The 27,485-nt window shown below is 41.5% G+C and overlaps 1 protein-coding gene across 3 annotated transcripts in view; it reads left to right on the top strand.

The window, feature by feature from the left end:
• The window catches only part of LOC135318885 (uncharacterized), a 174,427-nt gene that overhangs the window by 131,951 nt on the left and 14,991 nt on the right, over window positions 1–27,485 (top strand). For all 3 annotated transcript variants that reach the window (XR_010377285.1, XR_010377284.1, XM_064477376.1), the window contains 6 exons: window positions 13,969–14,154; window positions 16,626–16,850; window positions 19,880–22,231; window positions 22,985–23,184; window positions 23,487–23,610; window positions 25,423–25,583. The gene's annotated coding sequence lies outside the window, so the exon portion shown is untranslated. The remainder of the gene's footprint in view (window positions 1–13,968; window positions 14,155–16,625; window positions 16,851–19,879; window positions 22,232–22,984; window positions 23,185–23,486; window positions 23,611–25,422; window positions 25,584–27,485) is intronic.

Genomic DNA, 27,485 nt, shown 5'->3' with positions numbered 1-27,485 from the left:
AAACAGTGTGTTTATATTATGCAGCATAGCTCCATTTATAAAATAATAATAGGTTCAAAATTAAGAAAGTGGAAGATAATTGATTTTTTTAAAGCTGAAACATAAACTTTCTTGTGCTAATGTTGCAACTGGAAATTTTGAAAAAAAAAATCCTACTGTAATATCATCTACGTGGAATACATATATGACTTCCACATTTGAAAAGTAACGGCGCAGTGGTTTTAGAAGTCAGGAGCATTCCAACTCAGATACTGGCATTGATGGTTGCTGGTTTTCAATGGAAGAGCCTAAATTTGCCTTCTTAGCATTTTTTTTTCTTTGTAGTGAGAGGGCTTAGTAGTGCTTTGCCAGCATGAGTTTGTGGCAATTTGAGGGCAGATGTCGTATAGCAGCAGTGAGATATTTCTATGCGTTTAATTTTCCGGACATCACCAGGGCACATGTGGGGTTTGTGCATGCAGGGTGGGATGCTGCAGGACTCCCTAATCCATCACCGTTATGTCCTGGAGCTGCTCCGGTTAGTGAATAATTTTCTGTGCCTTGGATGTAAAGTGGTCTGATGCAAATGATCAGATATGTAGTTAAAGTGCTATTACTTGAAATAAGAGAAACCTAGAAATATGGCTCTAACAATACAGGATGAGGGAGGAGAATTGGCTGAGCTGCGTGCAGTGGGGAGTCTTCTCAGGTGACTCCCACGCCGTGATTCCTGCCAATATCCGCCCCAGCCCTGCACGGTTGTCCTGCCGAAGCAAGCATGCACTTTACTCAGAAACGCACTGAATTTCCTTGCGCCTCTGTTTGTTGGCTTTTTTTTGAAAGCACATCTTGCCCTTTGCTTAAATGCCATCCCTGCAAGTCGCCTCATACACTCATCCTTCTGGAACTCGTCCATACATAGCTGCTGAATGGATGAACAGAATGTAGAATCTCCATTTAGTGAAACATTATTCAGACGTAAGAGTGAATAAAAAAGAAAAAGAGGAAAATGAAAAAGGCCACCTCTTCTGGGAAGTCCACTCTGACTGCTCAACCCGCCCTTTTATCTTTGAAACACAATCACTTATGCTCCACTCTACTCTTTTTGATAGTACTTACAACCCTCTAATAAACTTTAACGTTTTCAAAAAAAAAAAGAGATGCTGATACCACTTCAACATGGACGAGCCTTGACAAGAGCATGTTAAGTGAAAGGAAGCAGACACACACGGCAACATATTGTTGACTTCAGTGATCTGAAATGCCCAGAATAGGCACATGCAGAGGCAGAGAGCAGGTGATGGTTGCAAGGGGCTGGGTGGAGGGGGTTTAGGGAATGACTGATAGTGACAGGGGATTTCTTCTGGGATGATGGAGTGTTCTGGAAATAGATGGTGGTGAGGGCTGCACAACCGTGAGTGTGCAGAAGACTGCTGAGCGCTGTCTCTGGGAGTGCCTGTGGTTGGGAAGGCTTTATTTTGTTCTCACCCTGCAATGTGAACAGTAATCTTGTGCTGAGGCAGTTCTACTTCTGTGAGTGGTGAGGCTCAGAGACTTTGCAGAGTCATGTTTCTTTTCTCCCCCTTGCTGAGTGTAGGCAAAAATAGTTTAAGCCTGAGAAAGTGCTCCATCTGCAGAAATGACTTTCAGTTTTGCATGGTGTAAAAATCTTGAGAGCTTTTTAATCGTTGACGACAGTCTGTGAGGGGAAACAGCCCCTGAAGCCTGGGTGCGACCTGGAAGAGCCGCTCTTCCCTCCCTGACAGGGGTGGGGATTTCACCGCAATTCAGGCAGTGAAGGGCCCAGACCCGTGAGTAGAGTTGACAATCGTGAATATTTACGTGTATTCGCTGCTTCATCTTGGATATTAATATCAAGCTGAGTCAGTTTGTGGCGGCAGCCTCATCCTACATCAGGAATCTATATTATATGCTCTTTGAGGTGGAGACCAGACAGACTTTATTATTTAACAGTCTCCCTTGAATTGATATCTCAGATTCCTTTGTAAAACGTAAAACAGCAGAAATACACACGTCCTTTAATGCCAGTGTGACCTGGATCGGGTTTAGTCTCTGTGCCTTAGTGGCCTTAACTGCGGGTGGGGAAGATGATAACAGTGTTTCCCTCAGAGGGCCTGGTGAGGGGGGAGTGAGAAGCACAAATTGAGGACTTACACGAGATGCTCATGAATGTCCGAAGTTAGTGCTCTCAGCCTGGTGAGGCCTCAGGGGCAGAGATGTCAGAACAGAGCATTCCTAGCCGGAGCTCGATCCGTGTTGGCAGCTGTTATGATCAGTATCACCACTGTGGGTTATCAGGTAGTTTTAAGTCTTGGTAATATGAATTCTTGAATAATGTTAAAAGACTAGACATCTCAGATCCAGTTTACATAGTTTTCAAGATTTCCTCTGAGAAATGGATATTTTATTCCCCATCAGAAGTCTGAGTTGAGTCTCTAAAAAAATTCTGTATTCCTCTATCTGTTTGCTTTAATTCTCCATTTCTTAAAAAAAAAGTTTTTAAATGGAGTTACTGGGGACTGAACTGAGGGCCGCATACATGCTAAGCACATACTCTCCCAATTGAGGTATAATCTCCCCCAGAATTCTTTTTAAACTTTACTTTCTTAGTATTCAGAGGTTAGAGGCCTCTAATTCTTTTTCTGGAGACTTGTCCATGAACCTGTAAATCTATTATTAATGAACAAATCTTGGTTTATTAAAAAAATCAATAGAATATTCTGCAATCCATCCAAAAGAAAATGCTCATTGATTTAAATGTTTCTCCTTTATGGTGATTTCTACTTTCTGGTCTAGCTTAATTTATTAACACCCATCCTCATCATCATAATGACCAAACTCGCTCTGAATGGTCACCTGCTTAAGGCTAAAATGCTTTCCTCATGTTTTACTTCATAGCAGGTGTATGAGGGTAGGTATCATTGTCTCCTTTTTGCAGCTGAGGGATTGAGAGATGGAGCAGCTTGTCCCAAATTACACACAGCTGGCAGTGGCTAGCTCAGTGCTGGAACCCTGGCTGCACAGGATGCATTTTTAATTGCTCCTCTAATCAGCCTCCCGTTGAGTGGTTTCCCGAACTCCTGTGACTCCATAAATGGCCAATTTTAGTGATCTCAGCCTGATGAGGACTCAAAGGAGAGATACCAGTGAGAATGTGAGACAGAGTGGCATAAATTAAAATTGTACATTTTCACAAATGTTGCTTTCTCAGGCAATGAGTTAAAAAGTTAATATTTTTTTAATTTTAGTGCTCTGTGAGCACTAAAAACAAAACAATAAAAATAATTATAGTGTAAAAGAGAAGTGGGCTTTGAAAGTCCAACCATTGCTAGTGATGTTACTTGATTTTCTCTAGTGGCCCTTAATTACAGAAATACTTAGAAAGACTGAATTGGTTTTATGTAGTCTTAGTATGGAAGAAAAGATTGTCAGTGAATATTGTAAGTAAAATCATTACTCTTTTCTTTCCTAATGATGAATAGGTAAGTTGTTTTTATGGCTTAAGTACATTTCCTCATTTGTGAAATTTGAGTAATATCGTTTTCCTTGTCTGTGAGATTTAGACGCCTTGTATACAAAGCACCCAAAAGGTGCTTAATAAAAATGTGCTGTCACAATGACAGGTATTTTAGAAGGATCAACTCTGAATACTAAAGGGGGTGGCTTATTTCTGATGCATATTCAATATGTATATATATGATATATATGAATATGGCTTAAAGTAACAAGGATTCATTTATTTTTTTAGTGCAGTATGAAGTTTTAATGAAATCTGTATCATTCTATTGAGACAGGGATTAGTTAAATTGCCTTAAGCAGACGACCTTGAAGATTATTTACACATAATGTGTATTGTTACAACTGAGAATTCATGTTACCATGTAACATCCACTCAGACATTTAAATTCGTGGATTCTGACCAGATCCATTAAGTTTAAAAAAATCCACATTTATCATTTTCAGGGAATAATCTTCTCTCTTTTGTGATTAAAGAAAATTTTGATTTTTTTTCTTGCACTTTTAACAGGTTTAAAATATCAAAACATTGATTTGACATGTAACTTTTTTAATAGAATAAATCTCATGCTGTTTTAATATGTAAATAAAGGTTTTTGTATTTCAACAAACTTTTACGATTTCCTGGCTCTTTGAGAAGTATTTTGCAAGATACTTAGATTACCTACTGTTGGAAAAATACAGACGTTACTTTTATGAATATAGGCCTAGTAAAGATCTGTTGGTTTTTGCTACAGTGCAAGACATGAGGCCTAGGAGAGCTTTGCTGCCGATTGCCAGGAGGACATATCCCAGGTCTCAGTCTCCCCTCCTGTAAACTGAAGAGGCTGGACTGGTTTCTTTCCTCCTCTAAGATGAGTTTCCATAAGCCTATGTCTTTTGTTTATATTCAGGAGTATTAGCAATATCAGATTAAATATTGAATACCCCTCCCTTACCCTGAAACAAAGTGCAGTATGTGCTACAGAAGCTTTTAGTTATCTGATTCTCGTTTCTGATCCTACAGGCAATTTTGTGTTGCATGTTTCCCGGTAACCTGGAAGGTCTTTTTAGCAATAGGTGGCTCTGTTGCACCTTCTTACCTTCTTAATTTTCCTGTTTGTTAAAGAAAGCTTAAACAACGTTATTTTATTTTGATTTCTTTGCTTAATGCTTCAGAATAGCACAGTCTCCATTATGTCTGTCTACCTGGAAAAATTATTCTCCTTATATCTTAGTTTTATTCTGTCATCTCGCTGTGAACATCTCAGACATGCTGTGCAAACAATGGCAAATTCGGACTTTTCTTCCAGTGCTAGAAACCAGTGAGCCGGGAATTTATAAAACAGCTAGAAGTGGCCTCTGGAGCACCTTAAAGCTGAAAAGTGTACTGGGTTCCCTGAGTATTGACCCCGCCGCTGTGTGTTAATTAGTGGTAGGAGATTTGGTACATATAGGAAGGGGTGTAGTTTTTTGACTTGGGTTTGCGTGCACACGCTGCCACTGAGCCACGTGAGCCTAAGTCAGTTTGTTCTGAGATTTCCCTCGTCTGTGAGATGGGGATGCTCATATCTGCTTTGTAGAATTGTGAGAATTAGAAATTATGTAAAGTGTTTACCACAGTGGGTATGTCAAGAGGGCTCATAAACTTTAGCTACTGTTTTGTGAGAAGCCATCATTTGATAGTCTTTGGCAATTACTAAGAAACAGGAAAATAAGGAAAGCTGGTTTTATGATGAAAGATATTTGAGGAGGTTCGATAGTTCCTATACCCATAATTTAGCATCAGCAAAGTCAGAACTGTTACACAGTCGCCCTGAACCAACATTAAGCCACAGAATTTTTTGTTACTTCAAATATGTTGGGGCTTAATGGGATCCAATACTTATACACATGTTGTCTCCAGCAGCCAACTGAGAGATGACAGAAAAGAGTATGCAGGCGATATATGTCTTCATTTTTACTGATGAAGCCACGTTCTCCATGAACTTCAGGGCTGTGGGAAAATGCGTGTCATTATACTGTGTCCCAGAATTAGAGACTCACCCTGTCCCAGGTAACTCTGGGCCACAGCGAGCCTTCCCTTGAGAGGACCTGCCCCATCATGCACAGGGCTGTCCTGCCATGGAGCTGATCATCCTGTGTGCTTCCCAAGTGTGGCCAGCACTGGAAGGAAAGGAACTGTTTCACATACCCTGCTTGTCTCTCCGGACTCACACCTCACTCTGTTAGTGTGATAAAGGCTAGCTGTGGGCCATGGGTCTGTGGTGTGGAGAAGCACTCTCCGTGGCCAAGAGGAGTGGGGAGGAGGCATCCCCTCCCTCAGTTTAAACAGGTGGTGGTATGGAACAGAAGGGTGCTCCCCAAGAGTTTATAAAAGGAGAAATAAGGATTTTCTTTGGGACTTATTCTAGCCAGGAAACACAGAAGATGATTAGAAAGGAGACTTGTAAATCACTTTAATATTAAGTTGACATTTGTTGAGCACCAATAATGTGCTACATTCTTTTCTGAGAGTTTTACAGAAATGAATCCTTCAATCTTCTCAACAATCGAGTAAGGAATGTTTGATTTTTATCCCAGTTTTACAGTGTGGAAACTGAGGCACACAGAGTGTAAGTTGGCCAAGGTCACAGAGCTAGTAAGTGGCAGAGCTGGTATTTAAACCCTGGCTGTCTGGCTTTGAAGCTCCCAGGGATGGGCTTTGGGTGTTTAGAGGTATCTGCATCCCTGGATCTCTGTACCTCTGTGCATCAGTTTGCCCAATAAGGACAGTGAAAGGAGAGTTACACAGGTGCTCACAGTCGTGTCTCAACCACTGTCCACGAAGAGTGCACCGTGATTAGCTTTAATTGTTTTTCAGGCAGTAGATCTGTTGGTATAACAGAAATTTAGTCCATTGAGTTAATCTAGAAACCCTTCTTGCTCTGCTTCTGTCCATGTTTGTCATGTTACTGCCTGCCCGGGATTAGGCCGTGGAGGAGAAACTGTACTCATGGTTGAACTCTGATATTTCAGTCTGGTTCATAGTTTCACATATTCTGTTACATTAATAAGTTAAGTTTCTGGTTTTCTTGCATCAGTGTCTCGTGAGTTTGGTTAATGTGAAACCAGTCCATGGGAGCCCAGGTGTGCTGACGGTATAATTTCTGAGCACGTTGTGGCACTTCTACACGTGCAGTCCTGACTGGAGGATGTCCGCCTTCCTCACTGATTTCTCCAAACAGCAGGGCCCTCAAACATCCCCGTATGTGAGGCTGGGAGCTCTCTGAGTAGGCCAGCCAGCGGCCAAGTCCACCAATCAGAAAATGATGAAGTACCCGGAAGTGGGTTTAATAAAAGAAAAGGGCTTCCAGGTAGTCCGATGGGCTGTTCGAGTCCATTTGGTGAAAAGCTGTTCACTGTCTGTGGTTGAGCTGATTCTTTGCTGTTGAAAATTCTGGATTAGATGAAGGGATTTTAAAAAGCAGAAAGGAGTGATTTCAGGTGATACGTCCACACCGGTGAGAAGTGATGGATGACCGCCTGTGTGAGGCATAGACAGAGTCTTACAAACTTCATAAAACAGCTTTAAAAGCTCTGCCATCTGAGTGCACTTCATATGGGGTCCAGTTCATCACTGGTCACGCTGAGAGGGCAAATAATTTATGATGGCGGAAAGGACACGGAGGCATCAAAAGTATCAGTCATGTTCCCTGTTTAAAGGATGTGGCACAATGTAATATATTTGAGCTGGTTTTTCACTGAACAATTTTTCGTGTTTTCTGGGACGCCCAGCTCCCGAAGTTTCCACGCAGCTGCATGTCCCCTCACTGCAGCTCTGTCAGCACTTGTCCTGGGCTGACGTGTTGTCACGGGGAGCAGGACGGTCAGCGTCCCCGGCTCTTCCGAGCTCCGTCTCCTCATCCGCAGTGCTGGGCTTCTCATCCGTGTCTACTTAGAAGGGTTGCTGAGAACCACATGTGATAGTTGTCAGGGGTGATTTGTGGTTGTCCCTGTGTTTGACATATAGTCAGTATTTGATAGAAACACATGTTTTTTATTATAGTTCTGGCTTCTACATTGCAGTGGTTTTTAGTCTCCATTTTTTATAACTTTTTTCTTATTTTTAAATAAGCACTTTTTGGGGGGGGGATTACTGGGGATTGAAGCCAGCAAATTGTGCATGGTAAGCAAGTGCTCTACAACTGAGTAATACCCACCCTCATTGTCTTCACTTAAAAATAAATATTGCAATACACAAAAAAGCTCTTAAACACCATCATGGGACCTATTTTCTGTATAGACAATTGAACACATATGCTATTTCAATAAGAATAAATGTTGGGACATACCTTTCTGAATCTGTTTACTTGTTTACAAACGATGATAGCTAGTGATAAACACGAGTCTTGGATCCAGTACTTCTTAGGGACTGCTTTGACATCATGGGAAATTACATTCTACAGAGAAGGCAACTTGGGTCTCGTTGATATTTGGATGATTTAGCAGATGATCAAGTCTTTCAAAACTTGACAGTTTTGTATTTTAAACTAACTGCAAAGTTATCTTCTAGAAGTTGGAATTCCTAAGCTTGTGAAGTGCTCAGTAATTCAGTGTGTATGTGTTTGTGTCTGTGTGAACGTGTTTGTGTGTGATTTCAGGAAGGTAGAAATAAGTTCCTTGTAGCCCTCTGATACCTTCCTCCTCCAGTTCAAGATGTAGGCATATATTTACACAAGTAAATTGATATTCTTTTGTCATTTGACATATTGGTGGGAATACGAGGTTCTCACAGTTGTTTCAGAAGGGTTGGGGAGCATCAGGTTTGAAAACAGGAGGAGAAAGAGGCCGGGAGGCACTTCACACTCTGTGCAGGATTTGAGGAACAGTAGCTTTTCTTTTTTCTTCTAAAGCAAACTGGCGCTGAATTGTAACATACTATTACTCAGAATTGCTTTTCTGATCAGATACAAGTGCCTCAGAGTTTTCAAGGCAACATGAATGATGAAATCCGTTTTAGGAGTTATCTTTAAAGTAGTGTTAATTTTCAAGTAAAAGGCTATAGCCTGTTCTTTCTTCGAAGGGTAAAAGACGTTCTCATTGATCCAAGTGCATGATCAATGTGCTTAGTTTCTTTGGGGTTTTTTTCTTTTTTTTTAAGTGCTTGTTTCATTGTGGTTTGAATGAATGTTTAAAATTTCTGAATTTTGTTCTTTAGAACATGCTGTTTTATCAGAACTGTTAAAAACCTGATTGATCTTTCGTCTTTGTTTGGAGGGGCACCCTTTTGATTTCTGTTGTCTGTTAAAGAGGGAAATTCTTCCTCTAGCCTGCAGATCATTAAGTGAATGGTTTGCAGTGTGCCTTTAAAATTCTTTGAATGCTTTGAGCATGCTTGTCTAGTGAATTTTGAATTGACTCATAGTAATGACTTTGCTTTGATTCTGTGGCTTTTGCTCCTCTCCGCAAGAATTTGAATTCTCTGTTGCATTTTGTATACGTGTTTTTAACAGGGGAAGAAATTTTGCATTTTTTACAGAGCTGGGTTTTCCTATCCCCTCTGAATGCCTTCTATAAGTGATACAACAAAAATCTGTTATTGCAGTGCTTAATTATTTCATAAACTAATTTTTGGCTTAATCAGAAGCAATGAGAAAGTGTGATAATAAAAAATATGAAAACCTTCCTTCCTTTGAAGAATAGAAATGAGGTGGTCAGGCTCACGCATGCTTTGTGCTTGACACAATTACTTTCATGTCATTGTGTATCATGATCCGGAGATGGAGTTGCTTCAGGTTTTATAGATTTTTGTTTGAACATTTTTGTTGAATTCTTTCTCCAGGCTGATGTTTCCTGTTGGGTTTGTGGAAAGCGTAGAAGGGAAACAAATTCTTTGTTTTATTTTCAGGAGGCCTGAGTTGCTGATGAGAAAAGAGTTGAGGGTGGGCTGAGGAACAGAGTGACACTCCCTCTCCTCCCGGCTGAAACTGATGAACAATGAAATCAATTAAGTGTATCAGTATTTGACCAATAGAATTCAACGAGCCCAAACTGGCAAGTTATGCCCAATGGAAAGTACTGAATTCACCTGCAGAATTAGGTGCTTTGCCAATTAGAAGCAGCTTAGAGCAATCAGAAAAATTAGTTCATAGGATGAGATATAAAAGAATGTAATATCTTCTATTTCTGAAACTTTTCTTTGTTAAGTTGTGTAGAGCTAAAATTAAGTTTCAAGCGCCAGGAGTTAAGAGTCTGGGTGGTTCTGTGGGATCGTTAGTCAGGGATGTGTCTAGATCCTGCTAGAGTGACTGAAGGTGGCAGGAAAAGACCCAGAGCTAGGATTTGTTATCCTAGGGTGTCCTCCATAATGGTTCCTTAATGGTTACATGTGGGAGCCTAAGATTAGGTTAACAAATTGTAACAGACCCCAGCCGCCTGTTAATGTTCAGAAGAAAAATGTGTGCTTAGTAACTGCTTTGCAAGCAGGAGCCTGTGCATCCTCACTCCTGTCTCCTTGCCTTAAAAAGCAGAGACAATGCTTTGCTTGCATAGTTGATGCTTTAGATAGAACTCTGCTCATTTCAAAGCAAGGACCCAGGCCCTCAGCTATAAAAGCTGGGCTTGTGTGCTTTTAGATAGTCTATTATCCCCAAAACAAGGACCTGGCTGGTCTCGTGGTCTGCTTTGTAATTCACTTATCTAAAGAATGTATCTTATTCCCCTCACCCCATGACTTCCCTAAAGATACACTAAGCCTTTGTACTCATTGTGGATTCTACAATCTCTGTCTCCTCCCATCTTTCCTCAAGTTCCTACTTACTATCACACAACTGTTAATGACTTTTTCCTTTCGTTATACACAGTAAATATAGGAGCATTTGAGAGGCTCGTGGAGTTGGCTCCCTACTCCTTCTCTTTTTCTGGACTTTTCCCACAGAGTCTTGAGTAATCATTCCATGTCGGTACGACTTCTGCCAGCCGTAACCCACAGTTCCAGGTGAGAATGATGCAGGCTTTATCTCTCCTACCCAAGGGAGATAGAGAAGTGAATTGAGATCTGCTCCCTTGTGGTCCCCTTCCTTCCCCAGGGCCACTCCAGTTCACCTGCAGCCTTCTGGACTCTGCTGCCAGGGCCTCTGTCCCAGGACTGATTTCAGCCATTTTTTCCCTTGCCATCATTTCCTGTGCCTTTCAGAAGTTGGTCTCTTCTCTGCAATTCAACCCTGGCAGATGTGATGGTGGTCAGCGTGCTGGTGAGCAGTAACCTGGGGACTCCCAGGGGCCATGCTGATTCTCCTGAGTCTCTCATTCGGGGTTACAGAACTGTCGAGCACCAGAGGAAGCCCATTCACGTGAGGGCAGCACAGCATTGCATCACTTTCATTTTATTTTTGAAATTTCAGTGGAGAAATTATTTGTAGCAAACTGTTCCAGTTTTTTGGCTGACTGCTTTCCTCACCACCATTTCCTTGTTGGATGTGGTGCTTGTTTTAAGAACCAGGTTTCTTCTCTGGTTATTTCTAGCAGGTGGCTTGCCGAATCCTTGATCTGCATTTGAAGCAGAATGCTTCATCTTGATGTCAAACTGATTTTCTTCATTCTGAATATTTCGTATACACTCAGCAACTGTTTCAAGTAAACTGCTCTTGTCCAATTTCGGTTAACTCACATTTGCTGATCTCCTGCTTTCAGGCTGAGGGCAGTTTCTTCTTCCTGTAATAAAAGTTAGCAATTTGCATCTACTATGGGAAGGTACTGGCCCGAGGTGCTTTTGTTCTTAACAGTTTTAATACAATTCACCCATTTATATTTACACCGGTTTTTTCTCTATGCCAAGAATTGTGCATGCCAGTCAATCTTAGAATATTTTCATCCTCCTAACAGGAAACCCCATATGCATAAGCACTCATTCCCATCTTCCCCATCCTCCCCCAGCCCCAGGGAGCCACTCTTCTCTCTCTGGATTTGCCTGTGCTGGACATTTCATGTAAATCGAGTCAATTCATGTAAATGGAACCGTCTATTGTGACTGACTTCTTTCACACTGAGTAACGTTTTCAATGTTTGTCCATGTTGTTGCCTGGGTCAGTACTCCATGCTTTGCTATTGCTGAATAATATTCCACTGTATGGCTGGGCCCCTCTGTTTACCCATTCATCAGGTGATAGGCATTTTGGTTGTTTCTTCTTTTTGGCTGTGATGAATAATGGCACCATGAATATTCCTGTAGGAGTTTTTATGTGGACATTTGTTTTCAGTTCTCTTACGTGTGTGCCCACAGAGCAGAAATGCTGGGTCATTCAGAAACCAACTGTTCAACTCTCTGAGGTCCTGCCAGGCTGTTTTCCAAAGTAGCCACGCAGCGTTACATCTCACCAGCAAGGGCTGTTATCTCTGATTCCTGTGTGTCCTCATTAGTTCTTGTTATTCTTTTTTTAATTATATCGTAATGTAGTGAGTGTGAAGTGGTTTCTACTAGTAGTTTTACATGATTTCCCTTACAGCTAATGATTTTGAACATCGTTTCATTGTGCTTATTGGCCATTTGTATATTTTCCTTGAAAAATACCGTTCCAGATCCTTTATTCATTTTTTAATTTAGTTGTCTTTTTTGTTGAATTGTAGGAGTTCTTTTTTATTTGGAGATACAAATTCCTAATCAGATAAATTATTTGAAAATATTTTCTCCTGAGTGATTTTTTTTCACTTTTTGGATGGTGTCCTTTGAAGCAAAGTTTTAAATTTGATGAACTCAATTTTATCTCTGTTTTCTTTTTTCCTTGTGCTTTTGGGGCAATATTTAAAATCTGAGGTATTTTATTTAAAATTTACATATAAAATATCTTAATTTTTAGGACCGTCCTAGGAGACGGGTGCTGTTGTTATCCCCAGTCCATGGATAGGAGGCTGAGATGCAGAAAATTTCACTGACTTATGAGTGTCAAAGCTACCCAGTGCTGTGGGAGTTCAGAGCCTCATGATTGTCCCAAGCATCTGTGCTCTTCACCACCATGCTCCACTACTGCCTGGAATCGTTAATGAAAAAGTCTTTCCTTTTTTGGTTTCTTGTTTGTTTGTTTTCTCATTGGGAACCTCATCTCCTCATTTTCCTTTCGGATATCAATGTAGGTTTATTTTAGGTCTCATGTAGGCAGAAGAATTGCTATCAGTTAACTTCTTTATTACTCACTCTCCGGTGATGATTGTTGCTATTTGACCTAATCAAGTCATGCTTAAGTCTTTCCTGCTCATGACACTGAAAAGAGTCATGACTTACAGAATGCTCAGAGAAGAAAATAATTGATTGATTTTATTTTGCTACCCAATCAAACCAATCAAATAAAAACCCCGGTGTTGACGCAGACGGTAAGCCCTCCATAATAGGGTCACTGTCTTCCTTGTGTTTCGTTTGTTTGGTCACAGTGTCTGGATAGTGACTTGCTGTCCAGCAGTTTTGTGAGGATACGGTGTTCGTGAATCATTGTAAGGACAGAATTTTGACAACAGACTGTATTGGTCATTTCACGAGGGAAAAGATAATATAGAAATACTGCTCAGATCTATTTTAAAATTAAGTTTGGAATGTTGAGAAGAGTTCAAGAAACCATACAAAGATCTTTTTCACTTATTTTAGATCTATCTTAGGCATATTATGATTACATAGCAGAATAACTTATCAACTAGATTTGACAAGAGGCGTGTATTATTGATTATTTGTTTTAGTTGAAATATTCTTCCTGGGAAAAAGTAATCAGTGCACATAAATGAACAAATATGTTTGTATTTCTATGTAACATGGGAGCAGACTTCATATGTTTCTATATAATATATATGACTGTGTGTTTTAATCTGTCTGTCAGTGTATTTATAGTTTTTCAGCAATGTTCTAACTTTAGAATTCTTCTAAGAAAGTCACCCCCGATTCTAGCGCAGTTTGTACTGTGTATCCTGTCTTATGCATGGGATTCCACTGTCTCCTCAGTGAGGAATTTCCTCCCCTACTGAGGTAGTAGCAGAGTTAAAGGAACTGTGATTTCTAGGCCTTTGCTCTCCATGTGTTTGCAGTTGGCTGTCAATCGCGATTTTCCCTTTCTTGAGTTTTCATTGTTCAATTAGAATTTTTGAAAATAAGTGTTAATATGTTGTATTTGTCTCCCTAGAAACTTGATGTGTTTGTGCTTTTCAGTTTTCAATTTCTTAAAAATTTAAATGCTCTCTTGTTTTTAAGTAGTCCTTTTACACTAGATATTTGTTTACCTCTTTATAGTTAAAATACATTTTTTCCAATGAATGAATCGGTGTGCATGTTTTAAAAGTTACCTTACTTTTTATTTTCCTTATTATAACAATTATATTCATTCTAGAGAATTTAGAAAATAAGGATAAACACAGTAATAACTTAAAAATGGCCTCTAATCTCACCTAGAGATACAGTTGTAAAATTTCAAATTGAGAATTACAAGTCCTCTCATGTTGTTCTTCTTTTTCAAGATCGTTTTGGTTACTGAGACCCTCGAATTCCCATATGAATTATAACAGCAGCTAATCAGTTTTTGCAGAGGAGCCCGCTGGGATTGTGATCGAGACCACGTAGAATATACGGATCACTCTGGGGAGCACTGCCATTCCAAGAGCACTGTCTTCTGATCCAGGAATGTACGTGGCGTGTCTGTCCAGGTATTTAGGTCTTCTTTAATTTTTTTTCAGCAATGCTTTGAGTTTACAGAATATTATTTTACTTTTTTTCTTTGCCTTTATAGTGAGGACAAGTGTGCAAGGTACCGGGATCAGAAGTGTATTTTAGCCCCTCCCGTTGCTGCCAACATGGTCGCTGCGCTCTTGCTTTGCCTTGTGTACAATCTTGCACAAAATAGGACCTCAGTATCTCTCTCTTGAATGAATGATTATATGATTGTAGGATGATGCTTGAGAGTCCTTGTGATTTTTTCCTCCAGCCTTTCCCCAATTCTTAACTATGCCCTTTCTCTTCCTAAACTCCAGCCTGGGTTTCAGCCTGCCTGTGGCATTGATTTTCCCTATCTGTAGACTCTTCCTTTCACTGGTTCACGATAATGTTACATGTGGGCTGTGGAAAATTGTCAAGAAAGAACAAATCCATTTCATGCTAGTATTTTTACAGTGTGGTATTTTTTATCGATTGAAATTATATCAGGCTGACCCCCTGAGCCCTCCCGTGAGCTCTTTTCACTTTCCTACATCTGATACTGCTCTGGTTGCTACATGTGCCCTTCCCCCAGCCTTGGTTTTTGGGTTGAGTAAGTCATCATCAGTGGAGCCCTCTCTTTAAAAGATGAAGAGAACATTGGCTCCTTCTCCCTGGTTGGGGACTTGGATGAGATGAAATACCAGATAAAGAATGGAGCTCCACCTCATTCTGACCCCCGCTCTTTCCGTTCTGTTCTCCAGAGGAAAAGAGTACAATTCAACAGTATAAAGATTGATTGTGAGCTAACGAGATAGACAAGACAATCAATTATTTATTAAATATCCTTTCATGCCAGAAACAAATGTATTATACACACAAAAATCACACAAAGCATGATAATATCGTGCTTACAGACTTGTGTCCGAGTTCGAGTCCTGCTCTGGAGTGACCAGTCCTGTGAGATGGAGAACTGGTAGGATGGCTTAGGCTCTCCAGGACTGGTTTTCTGTCCTGCAGAGATGGGGCTCGCTAAGCTTCCCTCCCCCGTAGAGGTGCTGTGGGGTGTAACTGTCACGCGTGCACAACTGCTCGTTCCTCGTAAGTGCAGGATAGCATAAATTTTGCGGTGATGGCTTTATGACTGCCCCGTGTAGACTCTCAGTGCTCCAAAGGGATGCCTTGTGGTTTGGAGATGGGATTCTCATTTCTGTAAATACCCAAAGATTGTGGTATTGGGCGCTGCTGATTTGAATCTATTCTTTAGAAAGTACATATTGTAGATATATTTTTCAAGCATGTGTGCTTTTTTCCTTTTATTATTTATAGTTATACCCTCTCATCTCTTGGTGTGACTTTTCATGGAATCCAGGAAACAGTCCTAACCTACCTGCCTCTTCACTCTTCTCCGTGGTGGTTTTCTTCCCTGACTAGAAGAGGGTTTTTCACAGGAAATTTTATTTGTTCCCCTTTTCTTGGAGTCTCTCTTTCGGTCTGCCCATCTCTCACCTGCCCATCTGTCCATTTATCTACCCACTCATTCTTCTGACTTGTTCCAAAAAGCATTTCAGGCAGCTTACAGAAGAACAGATACCAAATAAACAGGTTAGAAAATGGGGCCAAGTTCAAACTGTGAGGCTAGGAGGCGAGCCCGTGTGAGGGTTGCAGCCGTGAGACACACACCTCTGCCCTGTGACTTATAAGATCGACAGCAAGAGTGTGCCTGAGGCTCCCAGCAGACACAGGTTAACAGGGTTTGTGTGAGATGCTCACTGGCTGTGAAATAAATAAGTGGCTCAGGAGAAGCCCAACCTTTCCAGCTACAAAGGCTTAGGAGAATATTTTGAGTGTCTTCCAAAATCAGGGTATTGCATTGTTTCTTTTGTCAGAGTTCTACGTATAGTTGGTTACATTCTATACCTGGAAATTTCTCCAGAACTCCTTACCAAGTGAGTGCCATTGCTCGGGAATGAGGTGGTTCTGCTCATTGACTGGGGTTTGGCCAGAAACCGAAAATGACAGCTTCAAAGGAGCCTGGGATTTGTCAGTTATGTTTTGTCAGTGCTGTAGATTTCAGGAAATGCTTTCACACTTTCTCTCCATCTGAGGCGGCAGCGTGCTCTCTTAGCAGCATCAGGAGCTCAGAGCCACGGAATATTGGGGGCTGACTGCACTGCCGTCAAGACAGCCAAGCTAGTCACTGCAGGAGTGGTTCTTTCACATAGTGCATTTCATGTTCTATAGTAGAATGTTTCAATAGGGAGTTAATTAACTGAGTTAATTAACATTTAATAAATATGAAGCTTTGATGAAAAGACGGTTATAGGCAGAATATAAGTTGTGAACACTTTGAAAACGGTATCATTACTGAAATTTCAGTAGGGAAGATACACAGTTTATCTTATTTATGCCTCTCTTTTAAAGTAACAAAGAAACAAGACAGAAAAGGCAGAGGATGATTTCTGTTATTCCTCTCGGCTTGCAGGTGCCCTCACATCCAGTGGCATCCATCCAGACACCAACACTGACACTGGCCATGCTCAGAACTGCCTCAGCCCTGAAGACACAGGTGACAAATAGAAGGGGGCCGCGCCCTGTTACAGCAGGTGCTCTCACTTTGTGGGTCCTTATGTAACTGCGCGGTGTTATTCAGGATCGCCCGTTCTACATTGTGTGGCGCTGCTGCAGTGTCTCCTAGTTATTTGTTTCTGTAAGTACTCGTGTATTATTCTTCAATGTGTGGTACTACACATCTAAAAATGCTTTTTTCAGATGAAAAATAATGTATATTTAATGCAATAAGTCTGAAAAAAGGGACAAAAACGGCTATCCAGGTCCCACTAGTCAGAAATAATAATTAACACTTTAACATCTACTTTCTGTTCTTTTCATCAGTGTGTATCAGCTCTGTCATAAAAACAAGTGAGCACTCTGTGCCTGTTTACTGTGTGGAGACCTCCATTTTCCATTCGGCTTATTACATGTTTTTCTACAATATTGTATCTCCCCTGGCATGATTTTTAATGGCCAGTATAGCATTATGTCTTGTGTAGGCATCGTCCATTTTACTTCGGACTTAAATAAACTTTTAAATTCAAGTATACTTAACTGAAATACTGAAAAGAGAACTGTGGTGGTACCAAAAGAGCCCTACCTCCCTTCCCCTTATTTCCTGAGTGTAAAAGCTGTTGCCAATGTGGTGTATATATTTCATGACCTTTATGCCTATGACATATATATATACCCATACATACATACATATGAGAAATCTATGTATATGTGTGTATATATTCTTTTTTGAAAAATAAGGCCATACTATATGTTTTCTGCAGCTCGCTTTATTCACTCAGGGGTATATCATAGACGTCCTCCCACTCCAGACTCACCCGGTCCCTTCAGATAGAGTGGAGGGGTCTCCTGATGTGCAGGTGTGGTCTCTTGTGCAAGGACACCTTTGGTGGGAGAGTGCTGTGGACAAGGCCCTGGGCCACGGGGAAACGCTGGCCCCCTCAGTGCCCACAGCTCACCGTGATTTACCGCATCATTTTCTTGATGGTGGACACTTAACTTTTCTCCATTTTCCACTGTCAGAAAGGATGTTTGACTGGCATCTTTCTTTAACAGACATTCCTGTGATCTTGTATGAGCATGCCTTTAGTTAAGTCTTCTGGAAACTTAGTCCCTGGATGTGACATTTACTTTCATCACAGGCTACTTTCAAGTGACTAGAAATTCCTTCTCCAGTGTGGAATGAGAAATGTAGAATTACTTACGTAACCAATTCTCTATCGCTGGATATGATTTCACTTCAGCTTTTCTTCCCACCAGTGTAAACAGTATATCTATTTGAACTGATTATTTTTCTAAACAAAACGATTCCTAGAAGTGGGGTTGAATCAGCGTGTACACACGTTTTTCAGAGTTTACATATCCATTGACATGTCATCCTCCAAAAAGGTCGCTCACAGTTTTTTCTCCCACAGATGGACACTAGCTACAATTTCTTTTAAAAATATTTACCAATAAGATGAGCAAAAGTGCTTTTTCATTGTTTTAGTTTGCATTTGATGACCAGTGAAGTATTGAGCATTTTTCACTGATTAGCCATCTGACTTTTGAAAAGTGAATGATCCATTTTGTCCTTTGCAAAAATTTAAGTGAGGAAGCTTCTTTTTGCTTTGTGACAGCTCTTTGTATGTTATGAACATTAATCCCTTGTCTTCATCAACATCTATCACAGAGTTTTTCCTTGTCATTTCTTTCGTTTCATTTTGTTCAGTAGGTTTATTTTTGTTGTGGCTCAAAATATTCTTAAGATAGTAAATGTCTTCCTTTTGTGTTTTATCTTTGTTATTATTCTTAGAAATACTTTCTTATAATGGTATAAATCTCTTATGTAGGTTTATTTAATGTCTAAGATGGAGATGATAATAGTACTTGTTATAGTGAGGAGAAGTTGAATTAATGTGAGCAAAGAGTTGTATTTGCTGTTATTAGTATTTTAATATTTGCATCCCTATCTGTAATTATTTTTGTGGTCATTATGACAGGAATAGAATTTGTTCTTTCCAGGTGATTCTCTGATTGTCCCAGGACAATTATTGAATTCATACTTTGCTCTTTGATTTGAAATCCCACATGTATAAAATACTTATGTACACTAGAGTCTCTTTTTGAGCTCATGCTTTATTTCTGTCAATCTTACTTCCTTACTCCAGCGCTATATCTTACATATTGTAAAAATTAATTATTATCTGACAGTGCGATATTTTTTTTTTGTTCTTTTCTTCCATCCCAAACTTTCTTGGCTATTATTATGACTTTATTATTCCTGAAGAATTCTAAAATATATTGTTCAAGTTAAAAAAAAATCAGATAAGAGTATTCATGGGATTTTTATTAAGTTTTGAATTATTTTTTGGAGAACTTCCATATTTACAAAACTGTTTTCCTCCATGCAATATGTTGATGTCTCTATATTCACACCTCTTATTTACCCCTCACTACAGTCCTGTAGTTTTCTCCATGTACAACATGGGCATTAATTGTGAGTTTATTCCAGATTATTGTTGATGTTTTTGTTAATTTTGTAAGGGAGAATTTTTTGCTATTATATTTTTTAACTGTTTAAACTGACACCTAGGAAGGCAGATTCGGTTTGTAAATACTCACTTTGTAACAAATCATTTAAAATTGTAAGTATTAAGTAATTGTTCGAGGATCCTTTCTTTTGTGTTTTTAAAAATTTGTTTCCAATATTATCAAAATGGTCATAGCTAAGAAGTATAGGTGTGGAGACAGATGGAGAGAGGTAGTGTGTCTCATGTACAAACTCTGAGCACTTTTATGGCTGCATTTAGGCTGGAGAAGCCCCAGAAGAGCCCACGTTAGACCAGGGGTGGCTTTGTATGCACTTGAAAGCCAGCTTTCCTACCTTTATGGTGAAGCCTGTTGGGCATGGCAGGTAGATGATCAAGGTCTGATCAAGGTCATTGGCTGCACAGAGCACTGTGTCTGTGAGAACTGGAGTCCATCACCATGGGAAATGCTTGGTGCCAGGAACACTGCAGGGGAGCTGGGGAGTCTGTGTGTTAAGGATTTTCCAGTCCTGGGAGTGGGAAGATCAGACTCTGCATTCAGATCTGAGTTTGAATTCATCCTCTCTTGTTTACTGGTCCTCTGACTTTTGTCAAGTTATCTACCCTCTTTGAACTCCTATTTTCTTGTCTCTCAAAATAGGAGAATTACGGCCTGCTGCTTGAGTGTTTGATCAGGATAAATGATTTGTTTCTATAAGATGCCACGTACAGTCACAATCTCAGTGAGAAATGTGCTGTCACCTCTTCATCTGCAACTCAGTGCTCGACAGGACATCGGGGCAAAGCCAGTCCGTAATTTGTTTGTGATGCAAGTAGGAACAAAATTAATGTCTTGCCTTTCCCTTGCAGTATTATTACTCCTTTGCTTCATTTACTTCTTTCCTCCTTTCCTTTCCCCTCCTCCACCAAAAGATCCTGAGACTCTCTCAGAACACTAGATTCAAATTACTTTAAAGGGTGTCTCATCCTCATGAAATGATAGTAACTTAAAAAAAATCTGTACAGATACCAGACGTCATTGTATTTGATTTACACACACACACGCACACCCACCCACACACACAATCAGCCTACCTCCCACTTGCTGAGGGAGAAGGACCAATTTTTCTGAGTTTTCATTCACTGAGCGTGAGAGAAAAGTCTCTTACGCAGATTTTCACCTTGATTAGTGCATGGTGTTTTTAATTGGATTTCTGCTTTGTGGCCATAGAACTATTCTCCTTATAGAAGAGAGGATGTGGAGACATAGACATTCTGCTGAGATATTGGTGTCAACATATTTGAGTTGGAAAGTACTTAGGACAGCATAGAGTCGTAACTTTTTATGGGTGAGAATTCATGATAGTGTAACTTGGACAAGAACCTAGGTCTTCTGTCTTCGTGTCCACGTGGATGAAGAGGCAACAGGGCGGGAGATGGCAGGGATCCTTCTTGCTTGAGTTCCAGGGTCTTGCTAGTTTTCATTGCTCAGCTGCCTTTAGTTTAGGTCCGTGTGGCCTCTCATGGGAAGGTCACTCTGTCCTGATAGACTGAGTTTCTAATCAGCAAAAAGCCCTGGACCCACTCATATTTCCCAGAGTTTTTCTGCTGTCCTGCTGACAGTTTATATAAATGATACCTAAGAAACTACTGGATATAAAATCCTTATTGTTATCATTTGCCCTCAAGTTCCATAGGAATGGGGTGCTGTCTCAGGCTGTCTAAGGCTAGATCTGAACAAAGATAGGGTGATAGGCTGTGCTGCTGGACCCTCCCCAGTCATAAGGGATTTCCACCTTAGTATTTAGAATCAGACAGATGAGTTCAAATCTTGCCTTTACCAGTTATTAGCTTTGTGAACTTGGGGAAGAAACTCTACTTGTTTGTGCCCAATTTTCTTTATCTGTAAATAAGTTCAGTATTTACTTTAGGGTTTTTGTTTTAGAATTGAATGAGCTAATTCACTCATTTATACCGAAAATACTGATCGTGTGGTTCTATGCTGGTGCCTTGGTAGAAGATTACTAAGGGACTCAGCAGTGAGAATGCAGGTGGGTGACCCCTGGATCATAGAGCTTATATTCCAGGATATGCTTGTAAAAGACTGGATGTGCAGTGGATTTTTAGTAAATGTCCATTCCTTTCTTTATCCACATTGATTCTGTATATATCTTTGTACAATATATGAACAATTTTTTATTGCAATTTAAATCTCTTTGTAGTATTTAAATTATGTAGCTATAACAAAATACGTGAAATAAAATGATTTGTCTTTTTTTTCTTTTCAATATGCAAAACAAAATAAAATAGAAAAGAAAAAAAGGTTTTGAAGGAGTAGAAATAATTTTATTTCTGTGGAATCAATTCCCTATGTTAGGTTTTTTAGTTGTGTTGTTAAACAGCATATAAAATTGATAGGTTGTGACTTCAGTGTTGATAGCTAGGTGAGTGTAGTTTCTTTTTGTGGTAGTCTTTGATGAATTATTTGCACTAGATCATAAATGATGTGCATGTTACATATTGGAAACGAGGAAAGAGTGGAGACATACTACCTCCAATGCAGTCATCTTGTTACCAATTCGAAACTCGTACTGCTTGCTGCATGACAGGCCAATAAATCGGGAGATTGAGGTGTTGGAGCAAGGAATAGTGACTTTATTTGAAAAGCTGGCAGACCCAGAAGATGGCAGAATGACATGCTGGAGAACCGTCTCCCCCAAGTCAGAAATCAGTCCGCTTCTATACTAAAAAGGGGCGGGGATGTGGTTGGTTGTTGCAAACTTCTTGCGGTACGAATTGTTTCTCCTTGGAAATCTTTGTTCTTGCAGCTGTCCACGTGGGTCAAATCATGGTGCCCCTCTAATACCTCCAAAAAAAAATCAAAGTTGATTCTCTATTTTGCAACTTGCCATCTCTATATAAGTGCAGAAGAGTTAACATCGTGAAAGATCAGAGCCCGGAGAATAGGCTCTCCTGGATATTTCAGCCTAAAGGCAAATTTCTTTTACAAAAGGTACAGAGCTACCAAGTCTGAGCCTAGAAAACAGCAAAGGTTTAAAGCCAAAGGAACAGATCTAACATGCAGTCAAATTTATTATTTCTATTACAATTTCTTTTTCCACCTCATAAATAATTTTAGTAAGAAACATGAGCAATTTTTTTACTTTTGCTTCTTAGTAACGGATAAGTAGGCCAAATAAATTTATGAGAGCAGGGATGCTGTGCGGGCATTGGGGTCACAGCAAACTCTTGTTGGGGGTGGTCGACTCTGCAACATGTCTGATGCCCCGTGGGTGTTGGTGAGGGACCCCATAACCAGGGGCTCTCTTCAGGAACCAGCATATGGGCATTGACTTCTGGAGACCTCTTTTTCAGCTGCCGGAAATTTTTTCAGATGTGACTGAAAAACCACTTCAGCTGGTGATAATTAGGGAATAAAGGAAGAGGAAAAGGGCTTGGATTAGATTACAAGAGAAGGACAGAATATCACGGAACCTGGGGGCTTGGCAGTGGGTACTTGGGAGAGAGGGGAGCAGAGGTGGGGAGGGGCACGGCTCTGGAACCAGCTCCTGCACCTGTCCCAGGGCCCAAGTCACACAGCTTTTAATTGGCCCAGGACGCTCTCCTGTCTGGATGTCACCCTGGGCAGAACCTTGAGAATCGAAGGTAAGGGGTGGGCAGCACTCACCTAGGGGATCACTGAGGACTTAGTTCAAGTCCACGGTGCCTTTTCTGGTCATGTGTCTTCACTTGCCCTTTATCTTAGGATCTGAGAAGCAGGAGCAAGGAACGCAGGGAGAGATCCAGGAAGACATCTGACTGTGTTAAGAGATGACAGTCACAGCCACACGGGGAGCGAGGACACTTGCAGCAAAGTAAAACGACTTCACAACTATTGCATCAGAGCTGCCGGTGTGAGAGAGCCTAAGCCTGTCTCAGAGTGCAGGGGACAAGCAGAAAGGAATGGTAAATTTCCACTGACAGTTGAAATTTTGTTAAATAGCCTGCTACTGTTGCTTGTATCACTTGAATGAATGCAGGCATATTTCTACGGGCATTTATAGGTTCACTCAAACCCACCAGCCACTCTTGCCCCCATCGGGGATGGGCTTTCTCAAGCCCAGTGCACCTCCTGCTTGGGTGGGCCATGCTGCGGGTCCTCGCCTGGGGCCGGGCTGCTGCAGGGCACTGAGTCCCCGAGGTACGGCCTGCGAGACACGACAGGAACACCTCTGCTCTTGACTGAGGGCCTCCGTTTCCCCCTGCAGTGTAAGAATGCTGGTGACTGAGTTAGAAGCATGCTTCAAAGCTGTCCGTGTCCTTGCCATCCAGAAGCAGAGCCTGGGAGCTTCCGAATTTCTCCAGAATGCGGTTTACATTCATCTTCGACAGGTGAGTTTATGTCCTTTTACAAGTGGAGGACTTACTGCAGTTTTCCTGGAACTTACTCACCACTAGTCCATCTGATTTTTCTGTGCTAGGATTCAATATGGCATGCTAAAATTTCTGGAGTCAGATCTTGAAACACTGATGAAGAGGATTATTTTATTTCTTTATATGATAGTATTTTACTTTCAAAATTCAGAGTTTTCAGTTCTTTCAAAAATTTTTTGGGGGGTTGGAGAAACAACTTTGCTCTTACCATCTTTGTGACCTGTTGCTATATGCCTGTCACCTGTCTTCTGTCACTTGTGAGGGGGTTCCATTTGTGACCCTGTCCGTGTTGTTCATGGTATAAAACATAAAGTCTGCAAAAGTACAGTCCCTTTTACTCCGAAGACATTCCACAAATACTACTTAAATCTGGGTGTGGTTTTAAGAAGACAGAATCATTAGAACATGTACTTGCAGGTTGCTAGTGCAAAATCCCCAAATCAATAGTCTAGCTCAACAACTAAAATCTTTCTAATCTACCTTGGATTTGTATGGATAGTTGAAGCAGTTTGCTAAGAACTCAAGACCAGGGTTAGAATACAGGCTGGTGTAGCTCAGCAGGTCCTCCCAAGCTGATGCTCTGGCAGAGGGCAGGTCCTAGGGGAGAGGGCGTGTCCTCCCCTCCCTGAGCTGACAATTTGATGGCAAAGACATTCATCAGGTGAAGAACTTGGAGTTTCTTCTAAGAACAGTGGGTTTGAAAACAGTCCTAAAAGCGTGGGAGTGACACAATCCCATTTGTCTCAAGTAGGGGAGAGTGGCTTTGGGGCCACTTGGGAGACTCGTGAGTCCAGGTGGGCAGTGTTGGTGGCTTCCACTTGAGCGGTTGGATGGTCAGCGGGTAAAAGCGAACAGATTGAAGGCATGTTTAGATGGTAAAAAGGAAAGGCTGAATGATGTCTGTGAAGGTAGGATGGAGTAAGCAACAGGTTTCTGGGTGGATTAATGAGGTAAATGATGGTCCTGCTGTGCTCTGAGGAGGGAAATCTGTTGAGGGAGTTCTGGGGGATAACTGATAAGTTCAGCTGTGTGTAAAGTGAAAGGCTGTTAGATGTGTGGTTTTGGAGCTCAGGTGAGAGCCAGTAGTGAGTAGGGGGAGGGGAGAGAGACTTTCAAATCAGTTTGTGTTGTGAACATACAGATAAGGATGAGTAATGACACACTTAAAACCTCTATATTCTGTATTTAAAGCCCAGTAACATTTTGCTATATTGACTGCAGAGGTTCTTAATTTTTTTTAATAGAAATAAAATAAATAGAAACAAAATAGTGGAGTTAATGAACATCTTAGAGTTGATGTGTGTCCATGTATGTATTTTCATACCTCATCTGTTTATAACCATAATCTACAAAAAGTTCGCTTGCTTACCATAAGTGTTAAACAGAGGGACGTGACACACAGTGTTGGGGCTTGAAGCTGATCTTCTCGGGCAAATTATGTCACCTCTCTGTGCCTTAGTTGCGTCTTCTGTGACTGACCCCGGGCCCCTCATCACAGCTGATTTCCTAGACTAGATGTTGGGAGGGAGGCTGCTGAAGGGAATAAGAAGTGGCAACTTCTAGGGATATTGAAGAGAGAGACAAAAACAGATTAAAGCCGATATACTGAGTAAAAATACCCTCAAAAGAGAAAGAATCCCGCAGTGTTTTGAGCCCCTTAGCGTAAGGGAAACAAAATCAGGTTTACCCAAAGCTCTTGAGCATGTGAGTATTGTGGGTGGGTGGGTGTCATCAGAAAAGGGTTGAGAAAAGGCCTTTTCATTTCCCTAGACGTTTCCAGTAAGGATGGGGAGCAGAAGAGAAAACCCCCTGCTTCACAGTGGAAGCTGCTGTTTTGTGCAAAACTGACCAAAGTTTGGAGACCAGTCATCAGCGGTGCTGGCAAATGAAGAGACTTCGGGATTTGGTGGGGCACTTGCTGCGACTTTCAGGTGACCTGCTGGCTGGAGGATGTGAGGAGGGCAGTAGGTTTGCAGGGTGACCCGGGCATAAACCCTGGCTCTGAGGCTGCTGGTCTGACTAGCAAACCTGGGCACCCGCAGTCCTAATGGGGCAGCTCGGGATGTGGCCTGGGACACCTGCTGAGCTGAGGGCGAGAAGAGGGCTTTCCTGAGGGGGTGTCATGCGGAGAGTGGAAAAGTCCTCCTGCCGGGGAGGAAGAGCCTCTGAGCAGGGTGCTGGATGCACAGGCAAGACCAGCCTGAGCACGGAGGCTTCTGGGAGCCAGAAGTCATACAATGGCCCGAACCGCCTTGTTCCTGCGAGACTGCAGGGAAAAGATGCTGAAAATTAGGCTAGGGTCAGACCCTGTGGTGTTTTATGAGTGACAGTAAAGGACTGGTCCGGCAGGCAGGAGAGAACCCTGTGGGCGTCCCAGCTGGGGCGTCACACCGGAGGGAGGAGCAGAGTTATAGACTTTGCCACTTATTAGCTGTGTGACTTTGAGCAAGATCACCCCACCTCTCTCTATATATATCTTCATCTGTAAAGTGACAGAGTGACAAGCTCGTGTCATCAGAAGGCTTAGTTTAGCTCTGATCCTCTTTGTCCAGTTCTGTCAGTGCTGCCCTGTGAGGTTCTGCAGCGGCTGCTGTTACCCTGAGATGGGAGGGCGTAGAGGGACATTGTAGTGCCCGAGGGCAGGAAGGGGTTGCTTTAAAAGCAGACATGTTGCCGCCTGCAGCTGCAGGCCTGCAGGCAGTTTGGTTGAAGGTCCTGCAGGGGACTTTGGAGGCCTTAGGTTGTTGAGAGTACTTTGGACGCCTTAGCTTCGTCTTAAGTCTTGTTTTCCCTTGCGGACCGGATTTGCCTTTGCAGATTGATGCTGAAGATTTGGGCTTCTAGCAAAGCTGTTTTCAGAGATGGGTATACACGTAAAATATCGTATAAAATAAAATGATTTATTTAACGTGTGGGACTTCGCAGCTGTTGGGAACAGCTCCGTTGTCCTGGTCGTCACGGAGGACACCAAGGGTCAGCAGAGCGTGCGGGAGGACAGGTAGCCTGCAGTGCTGCTGCGGGGTGTTCTCCCGAGTAGAGCACTCTGCTGAGTTGACTCTTCTCTGAGTTTGGTTGCCAGATGAGCAGACAGCAAATTAATGAGTTCTGGTGGGATTGTATAATGACTGGAAGAAAGAGGAAACCGTAGTTTTTCCAGACTAAAACACGCTTTTGTTTCCTGATCCAGTGTGTTCCATTACAGAATTGATGAGTTCTGTCTATTCCGGGACTTCATTGAAATAAACGTTCAGCCTAAATGTTAAGAGTTATGTTTTATTTGGCTGGAGGACTCGATCCGGGATGGCAACCTCTCAGATCACTCTGAGGGACTGCTCCCAAGAGGTAGGGGAGGAGCTAGGATATATAGAAGTTTTACAAGAAAGACCAGGTAGTTGGAACAATAAAATATTGCTTGTTATCTAAAGAAAACCAGATATCTCAAGATCAAGTATTTAGTGCTTTTCTATGTATGGGAGGAAGCAAATATTTGTGTCATTGAATTCATCCCTTTGGCAGGTACCTAGGTATCTAGGGCCAGTATCCTGTCCTTTCTTACTCTGAGTCCACTCAGAGGGCACCACTGTGAGTGGCTGAGAGGCTGGGCTGCAGGCATGCCCTCCCTGGGGGGTGGCAGCAGCCGCTGATGACTTGGTTTCAGCATTCTTTGTTTACTGAATATGGTTGCAGTATTTTCATTCACATTGTAGTATTTTCATTCACGGACTGATTATGGATAATCTGCAACCTTGGAAAGCAACCGAGATGAAATTACTGCAGGTACATTCTACTTTAATAAGCCGTGTGCAAACATAAACATGGAGGAAGCATACATT

The sequence above is a fragment of the Camelus dromedarius genome, chromosome 22, assembly GCF_036321535.1.
Source record: "Camelus dromedarius isolate mCamDro1 chromosome 22, mCamDro1.pat, whole genome shotgun sequence".
In the NCBI taxonomy this organism is placed as follows: domain Eukaryota; kingdom Metazoa; phylum Chordata; class Mammalia; order Artiodactyla; family Camelidae; genus Camelus; species Camelus dromedarius.
This window is presented reverse-complemented; position numbering and strand designations above follow the sequence as displayed.